Genomic DNA, 9,772 nt, shown 5'->3' on the forward strand with positions numbered 1-9,772 from the left:
AACTCCAGGCATACTATTGCTCCTGTGTCATATCCTATGAGAGCCTGGTCACCATTTTAAAATTATTTTTACTTTTAACAGCTTTATTGAGGAATAAATGATATACAAAAAATTGCATATGTTTAATGTATATAGTTTATTGAGTCTGCACATATGTATACACTCATGAAACCATCACCACAATCAAAGTACTACATAAAATCATCACCTTCAAAAGTTTCCTTTTGTCTCTCTGGTGCATTTTGTTTTGTTTGTCTGTTTGTTGTTGTTTGGTAAGACCACTTAACATGAGATCTGTCCTCTCAACAAATTTTTAAGTGCACAATACAGTATCATTAACTCTAGGCACTATGTCATAGAGTAGATATCTAGAACATATTCATCTTGCATAACTGACGCTTTATACTCATGGAAAAATAACTCCCCATTATCGTGTCCCTGCAGGAAAGCCTTAATTGTGCAGTCAATACAATCTAATTGAATATGCAGAAGTATATACCTTATGGCCTTTGCTGGTTTCTTCAGAGACACATTGAAAAATTCCTAGTTGTGCCACAGATGTTGCTGAGTTCTGAACCTGCATTGGACACTTTTTGTGTGCTTTGTCTCAAGCTCAAAGAGGTTAAATGATGAGATCAAGGACAAGAGTGAAAGACTCTCAGTTTGATCCAAGTATCCAATTCCAAAGTCTGTATGTTTTGGATCATTCCAGGAGATCTCAATTGGAAGTATACATCAGAATCACCTAGGGAGATTTTTTCAAATCCTGCTATCTAAATGTCACTCAAGCTATGCTGAATCAGGGGTAGGGCTCACATATGCGTATTATGAAAAAAGACTCCTCAGGATATTTTGATATGAACTCATGGTTAATGACTATTGCATCACTTTCAACTGTGGGGGCAGCTCCAGGGACAGGTGCTCTATGCTTGTGGCCTGATACCATGTTCAAGGTTGTTTACCACTAATGAGCTATTAAACAGTGCAAATTTGTTGGACTTCTGATGTCTATGTCTAGGTTAAACAATGTACTGCGAGTTTAGAGGCTGTAGAGCTTGACGGACATGTGTTGACCAGGCTAGACTTCCTTTTGAGAAGGTAGATTTTATAGACTGAGCTGAGAAAGCTTACTGAGAGTGCATGTTGTATACCACACAACTTTAGGTTGTTCCTTGGAATTTCTTTTTCTTCCTCTTAACTAAAGCAGGGCCTCAGGGTAGCATGAGACCTGAAAACTGAAGGAAGAAAGGAAGAGGATAGCTCATTGCAACACCAAACCCTGATGTCCCTCTGGTATCCAGGATCCTCTCTAGCTATCTGTCTGCACCATCTACTCTCCCTGGGCTAGCTAAGATTTTAGACTGAAGGCAGAGAGGCAGGGGTATCTGGTAAATAGGTGTGCACTGTCCTGTTGTTTTGCTCCTGGGATCAACAAACAACACAGCTGCTCTTGTGTTGGTTGCTTTATCCCTCCTGCAGACATAATTGACACATGTGTGCATTTGCACATCATACTCATACAGACACTGACAACATTGTCACTAAAAAGTGATTTAGTCAGTTTCTGGATGTCTTTATTATTGGGGAAGTCATGGATAGGAGGATCACGGGGTTCACTGTAGTACATGCTCCATCCATCTATTACCCCTACTGTGTCCTCCTCTTTGGCCCCTTCTGCATGGGGCCTACTAAAAATTCAGTCTAAAAGAATTATCACCAAGTATATCTGGGCCTGGTATTGGAGACATTTCATGATCTGGCCCAACTTACTCTCAACCATACTAGGCACATGATATCTCAAGACCACACTACAGACACTAAATAGGTCTTGGACATCAGACTTATAGCCTTTAAGAAATATGGCCCTTTATCTAGGATAACTTTTCCATAGAGATGCATAGTTATACTCAGAGTAGTTTGGACAGTGCTGAAGTAAAAAATAACCCTGAACTCTCGATATAAAACAATACAGATGCTGAGTTATCACAGTGACAAAGGCAGCTTTCATGGGCAGCTTTTTGAAAAGCAGGGACTAGGGGCTCCAGGATTCTTCCAACTTGTGATGCAGTCCCCTTTAATACACACCCTTCAAAGGCACTATGGAAGGGGATGAGGCACCTATATCGTTATACAAAATATTTTTAAAGAAATAAGACATGTATTCTACTGGCTAGAGTCCAGATACATGTCTCCCTACTAACTGCAAGGGAGGCTCAGAAACACGTCTTCAACTGTGCATGGAAAGATGAAATGGGAATACAGCCAATCTCTGACACCATTGCCATTCTGATCACCCACTGTCTAGTCCATTCTTTTTCCCACACCTAGAATACTTGCAAGAACAACAACCCCAAGCGCATTCACTCACTGCATATTATATGCAAACTTCAGAATTTATGAGTGATGGGGGTGGTATTGACATTAGGTCTGTATGACATTAGGTCTCTTTTATGTCCAACAACTACCTGAAAATATGTTAACTACCCTTCACAATGTGCAGTAGTAGAAAAATAGGTAAATAACTGACAAAAACAATCCCATTAGGGAAATGAGGAAAAATAGGAGACACGTAGTAAACATAGGTCTACAGCAATGCTGAAATTCTGCTAGGCAGGCGAATTCAGTGGCCTCTAGCTAGATCCGGGAAAGGATTTTTGGTCAGACACAAATTCTGCTACTGGTTGGAACTTCTCAGACTATTCCTTGGAGTTATATAAACTGTGCCCTCTGGGTTCACCTTCTACGAGGAAGTTCACCATTATCCTTATTTTTCTTGTCCTGTTCTGAGCTGGGCATTGAGGAACATGATCCTTTGGGGACTATATATTTTTTAAAGTCAATCTCTTGCTATATAGCACCAGAAGTCCAAGAGTTGATAACAAACATTTTTATATTCCAAGTTGGTGGTTTCTTAAAACAACAACAATAACAACAGCAACAAAAACCCAAGAAGACTTTCAATCTATTTGTTTTTTTAAAATTTCTCCTAATAAACACATACAAAGTTTTATAATCTGCTTTGCTTCTTTGCTTCTTTCATCTCCATGTTAATTTCACATAAAATTACTTTTTCAAGATCATTTTATTTAACTAGCTAAAATGTAAATTCCATGACAGTAGGGACCAGCCAAACTTATTCACCACCGCCACACTATCCTCACACCTGAGGGTTTCACATAATCACTGTCCCCATGAATACACAATGAATAGCTTAGACTTGAGTTCATCAACTACAAAAAGAAGCAAATGTTAATATTATTATTTAGTAAGAATATACCTGTTGCTGACTGCTCCATACAAGGTGTGGAATGTGACAGATATGGCCCCCACACTTACCCACAGTTTAGAAGGATATGAGATGGTAAAAAGTAACTCAAAGCGGGCAAAAGGCAAGTGTAGGATACAGTCATATCTGGGCACATGTCCCAGCCCCTGCCAGAGAACAGCTTTCTAACACTGGTCAATTTGCTGAGAGTTTTACAAAATGTGAATATATTCAGGAAGCCATGGGGAAGCATATTAAAATATCTGGCATAGAGTCAAAAGTAAGTGCTCACTACATTTAGCCGATACACTTATGTTAAAGAATAGATGGGTTTGTACTATCACCATCACATGATCCCAAGGGTTGGGAATGGCGAAGGGAGAAGGAAGAGGGTGGAGAAATGGGGATTCCCCAAAGGAAAGCAACTTACCTGCCCTGAGTCCCAGACAAACCTTTTCCTCCCCATTAAGAAAAGAAGAAGAAACAGAGATTGAGTGGCTTAATTGGCTCACTTAAGCTCTCACAATTACTCCTCCTGGCAAGTGTGGGTGGGGCCAATACCTTAGCCCTCCCCTGTTTTTCCTCACTCCAAATCTGGCATTCTGCTGTTCCCTTATCATGCATTCACTCAGTATGTATTTATTGAGTGTCTGTCATGCACCTTGCTTGATGCTGAGAACCCAATGAGGGAACACTGGATGATCTGGGAAGGGATATGACTGCCTCATCTTCATCATATCACATCTCCCATCATGGCTAGAAATATTGCTGTTGAGTAAGATGGAAGAAGGCAGATGACACGGAATCAAGACAATTTTCAGTATCAAAAAGCTTGGTGCATAAGGAGGCAAGACTGTAGACTTTTGCATAACTGATGAATAAGAATCTTTTAAAAAATGTCCTGTGTAATTATGCTAGATTCATATGCAGATTGATGCAATTCACCATATACAAAAAGCCTATCTTAGCTTGTACATAATATAGCAACTTGCTGTTTATTTTACAGAATGTATTAACTTAAAAAGCCATTTACAAGAAAAATTTTAATATTTTAATGGGAGGAACACAACAGCACTTGCCATCTTAATTATTAAAATGGTAGAATGGATTAAATACAGTTTTTAACTAAAAACATTTTTGTTTAAATAAATAGTGTCTTCATGTTTTCCTCATAACATTTCTATTTCTTCAAAAAAATTCTAGTAAGAACATTTCATTTGAGGTCCACCTTCTCAACAGAATTTTAAGTGTCTAATGTAGAATTAACTATAGCCACAATAGTGTATAGCAGATTTCCAGAACTTACCTACCTTGCATAACTGAAACTTCACATCCACTGAACAGCAACCTCTCTCACTTTTTCTCTCAGATCCTGTCAACCACCATTATATACTATCTGTTTCTAGGAGCTTGACTACATTAGATACCTCCTATGAGTGGAATCAAAGTATTTGTCCTTCTGTGACTAGTTTATATTCTTTAGATTATTCTAAAATTCATATGGAGTCACAAAAGACGTGAAATAGACACAATAAATATTCCTTTGTACCACACACTAACTCACAGGACCTGTTAAGGGGAGGGACTGAGGTTTATTCATTGTCTGAGCCACTGTAACACACGAATGTTAGCACACATAGGGGTTAAATAAATGATCAGGAGATGAATAAATGAACACATGCACAGAAGTCCCTGTTCAAGGAGGCAGAGCTCTGAAGACAAGGAGAGAGCTCCACAGTCAGTGTCTCTCCACCAGGTTGCCATTTGCCCTCTGGATGAATGCTCGTGAGAAGAAAGAGGATACGCAGCCTCCCTGGGGGAAGACAGGATGCTCTTGACTCTGAGTAACTAGATGTTTGATTTTCAATAAGAGTCTGTTAGACACTGAATATTTATCAGGTGGGATGGTTATTTTACATGTCAACCTAGCCAGGCCACAATACTGATATTTGGTCAAACATCCCAGATGTCTCTATGAAGGTATCTTTTAGATGAAATTAACATTTAAATCATTAGACTTTGAGTAAAGCAGATGACTCTCCATGAACTGGGTGGGCCTTGTCCAATCAGTTGATCGTCTTAATAGGAAAAGTCTGACTTCTCCCAAAGAAGAAGAAATTCTGCCAGCAGATTGCATTTGGACTTGAATGGCAACTCTTCCCTGGGTCTCCAGCCTGCCAGCCTACCCCGCAGATTTTAAACTCGTCAGACAATCTCTCTCTCTCTCTCTCTCTCTCTCTGTGTATGTCTGTCGTTTTCTCTGTTTTTCTCTCTATACAAATACACACACACACGTGTGTGTGTATATTATTGTATATGTATATATGGACACACACACACAGTTTTAACTCAGCATGTCACCATCTCTCCTACACACATATACATATTCTATTGATTCTATTTCTCTGGAGACACTAGACTAATACATCAAGTATATGCCAATTGTTCTCAGCTATACCGGGCAGTGTTAGGGATATCATAGTAAAAACAGCAGAGAAAGGGCAGAGAATGTCTCTAGGATGATCACATTCAATTTTCGTTCTACATCTAGGGAAACTGAAACCCAGAGAGGGCAAGTGGTTGGCTCAAGGTCAACAGCCAAAGCCAAGAACAAAACCCCAAGACCATATAGGAGCTGATGTAGCATTTGAATTAATTATGTGGATAAATGAAAGAAAAATAATATCAGCAGGAGGTTTTATTGGGCATTTGTGTGTGTGTGTGTGTGTGTCAGGCTCTATGCTCAAAGCCCTTAAGCTTATTTTATTTAATCTTCTCAGCATCGCTGTGAGCCTAACATTAGTATCCCCTTTGACAGATGAGCCATGAGTCAAAGAGAGTAAATAATTCACCCAGTGCAAAGCTGCTGATTTAGGATGGAGAATGAATACAATCCTTCGCTTTGCCATCTCTAAATCTGAAGGTCTAAATGTCAAAAGTGAAGCAGGAAAGACCAGAATCTACAAGGGGAGAGGGGCCTGGGCTGATGAGAAAGGGACATGGCACATCATGTTGACCACACCTCCACAAGATTTTTTATGCCAATCAGCTCATTTTGCTATGAAACTGTAATTTTGCAAATGTCTCTGTGAGAAAAGGCTTATTTTGAAGGGAACACCTGTTCTCTAATCCTTCCAGCTGATGCTGCAATCTGTGTGGATTTTGATGTTATTTGTTAATGCACTGGGCTTCTCAGGGATTTGGATACAGCGCTCCCAGGGGAGGTCGGGGGGAGTAGATTTCATTCTTTGCTTGGCAGCCCTTGCCTGGTGGGAAGGCGCAGGGTGGGTGCACAGCACTGAATCTGCATAATTGGATGGGACCCAAATGGAAAATACACAGGAAAAGAATCAAGTCCTGAAAATAACTCATTGAGCTAAGCTCCATGAGCAAGTTCAAAGCTAAGCACCCACAAATAAGCCATCTTATCTGACTCTTGCAAAAGACAGCAATGTCTGCTTTGACACATATCCCCAAAAATAGCCAAGAAGAGAAATTAACCCCCAAAAATTCCACTATACTATATCATGTGCCTAAGTCTATTTCTGTAATGTTTTTACACATATTAACTCCTGAAACCTTCCCTAAAAGATAGATGTTATCCTATTTCACAGTTGAGAAAACTGAGTTTTTACAAGAGTGGATGAGTTCTTCCAAGTCACATAGCACTTATCCTAGTAGGCATTTAAAACCAGAATCTTCTCTTTACCACCTTACAACAGTCTTAGAGGTAGAGATTTAGCTGAATCATGCTCAGATGAGTCATTTGTAACAGAGTCCGGTGTATTGAAATGATATACCAAGTGTCTCACTCCACCCAACCCCATAGTAGATCTAGGGTTTCTGAATTCTCCAAGGGCATCCCCGTTGAGTACTCACGTGTCAATGGAGATGCCCATCACTCCACAGCCCCTACCATTTGCTTTATGTCTACATCCATAAAAAGCAATGAATAGCATTTGTGGCTTCATTCTCCTGCTGCTCAGCTTTCTACATGAGCATGAGTACACACATGTATTAATCATTCACTCCATACACAGTTTTTGAGCACTATGTGTGCCAGGCAGGGTTCTAGGCCCTAGGTATGTGGAGCTGAATGATAAGATCTCCACCTCCAGCTCCTCAAAGTCCAGTGGGGGACAGACACAGATGCCTAGAGAATTGGGGAGAAAGCATTTCTTCCTAGGAAATCAGAGTGTGTTCACAGTGGTGATGGGTTCTGAATGAGGTCTGGAGGATGTATAGGGAGTTGTACATTAGTTTTACTGTCTTTGATCTAGGACATCAGTTTTTTTCCTGCCTTTGGATTTAGACTTGGATGGGAATTTATACCACTGATTCTCCTAATTCGGAGGATTTCAGGTTTGGACTGGGACTACACCATCTGCTCTCTTGGGTCTTCACCTTGATGACTGCAGAGTTCAGGACTTCTCAGCTTCCATAACCATGTGAGTCAAATCTTTGTGATAAATATCTTCGTGTGTGTGTGTGTGTGTGTGTGTGTGTGTGTGTGTGTGTGTGTGTGTGTGTGTATTTTATTGGTTCTATTCCTCCAGAGAACCTTGAATAATACAGGCTAGTTAATTCTGAGCAGGTCACTAATAAAAACACACCATATACTGACTCAGGAGAGATATAAACCGAATAATGCTGTGTGTGGCCAAAGCCCTGCACATCAGAGAAAAAACAAAAAACAGATGCTTCTTGGGACAAAGAAACATGTAGAAGGACAACTGTGAATATTTATTGAGCAGCTAGTGAGCATCAGGTATTGGACTGGGAACTTTACATTTAGGACAACACTAGGTATATAGAAAAGTGCATGAGATTGATCCCACGCCACAAGTGGAAAAACGGATGCTCAAGGTGAAGACAATCTATGAAACCAGCCACAGCTTAATGCCAGCAGGCTTTTTACCACATAGTCTGAGAGAGGTCCCTTCACATCACAGCCTCCTGACCTCCAGGGAACCATATTTTTCCAGGGGACCATGCATAAAAGGTACCATATGAAGACTATGTTTCCTCCACCTATCTCAGGGCTTTGCCTTAGAAATATGTTTGATACGTGTTGCAGTGGTTTTAAAAAATAAAGGATGAATGAAGAATGAATAGTGAGAGGGAGGGACAAATAATCAAAGAATCTCTAAAGGGGACATTTGAAAGTATAGAAATCTCATAGATCTCACACCCTACAAAGTGAAGTGTAAAAGTCTTGGGGCCACTGGCCCATGTGGACATTACCTCTGAGGAAGTCGGCTTACAGTATCCAGCTCCAAAGACCAAGTTTTCCAGAGAAATGATGGATTGTTCTTGTCCTGTATCTGGGCCGCCTTTACCAAGCCAGGAGCCTCTTCCTGGACGTGTAAAACTAAAAAGAAGAAAATTAAAGAGGATTAAAAAAAAAGATGTAAAGAAAGTGATGATGCCTTTAGCTCAGGAACCTTGAGGGTGTTGCTATAGAGCCTTGGGAGTAAGTCATTTAGAAGGAGTAGCTCCCCTAGGGTATTTGCATGTGAAATTTTTGAATATCTTGATGATAAGGGAGTACAACTGACATGTGAGCTTGGAAGTCAAAAATCATACCCATCCTACAATTTGCTAAAAAAGTACCTGCCCTAAATGCCAAAAACAGACCCATGAGAGATACTAAGCACTGCCTATAGACTGTGTGATATGGGGCAAGTTTTCAAACCTATCCTTGCCTCTGTCTTCTATGTCAGAAGTGTTCGTAATAGCACTTTAACCATGTGGTTGTTGTGAAGATTCCGTTGGATAAGCCGGGGAGAGCTTCCAGTACAGTGTCTGGAGCAGTATATAAATGCTAGTAGCAGTTGTTGAAAGTATCACAGATATAATAAAATATAATATAATCATATTTTCTGATTTGTCTTGATTGTGAGCTGATGCAACCCTATAATTTAGTTAGAGGATGGAAAGAAGACTCATTTAGGAAGAAAAGTAGGCTGGGCTCGGTGGCTCAGCCTGTAACCCCAGCACTTTGGGAGACTGGGGTGAGTGAATTGCCTGAGTTCGCGATTTTGAGACCAGCCCAGGCAACTTGATGAGATCCCGTCTCTACAATAAATCAAAAATTAGCTGGATGTGGTAGTGCATGCCCGTAGTTCTGGCTACTTGGAAGGCTGAGGCAGAAGGATCCCCGGAGCCCAGGAGGTCGATGCTGGGGTGGCAGTGAGTGTGGCACTGCACTCCAGCCTGGGCTACTGAGTGAGACATTAACTCAAAAGAAGAAGAAGAAGAGGAGGAGGAGGAGGAGGAGGAGGAGGATTTTTTACTGAGGATTGTTTTGGCTATTCTTGGTCATTTGTGTTTCCATATGAATTCCTGTGGGTTTTTTTTTTTTCTAGGTCTGAGAAGAATGTTGCTGGTAATTTGATGGGTTTTGCATTAAATCTGTAGATTGCCGTAGGTAGGATGGACATCTTCCACAATGTTGATTCTTCCAATCCATGAGCATGGGATATTTTTCTACTTGTTTGTGTCATC

General features: G+C 40.5%; 1 protein-coding gene across 1 annotated transcript in view; it reads right to left on the minus strand.

Moving 5' to 3' along the window:
• LOC103263286 (protein FAM135B) overlaps window positions 1-8,638 on the minus strand; it is an 88,939-nt gene extending 80,301 nt beyond the window's left edge. The window contains exon 1 of the mRNA XM_008060974.2: window positions 8,510-8,638. The gene's annotated coding sequence lies outside the window, so the exon portion shown is untranslated. The remainder of the gene's footprint in view (window positions 1-8,509) is intronic.
• Window positions 8,639-9,772: the final 1,134 nt, after the last annotated feature.

The sequence above is a fragment of the Carlito syrichta genome, unplaced genomic scaffold, assembly GCF_000164805.1.
Source record: "Carlito syrichta isolate Samal-C Ts95f unplaced genomic scaffold, Tarsius_syrichta-2.0.1 Scaffold304786, whole genome shotgun sequence".
NCBI classification, from domain to species: Eukaryota; Metazoa; Chordata; class Mammalia; order Primates; family Tarsiidae; genus Carlito; species Carlito syrichta.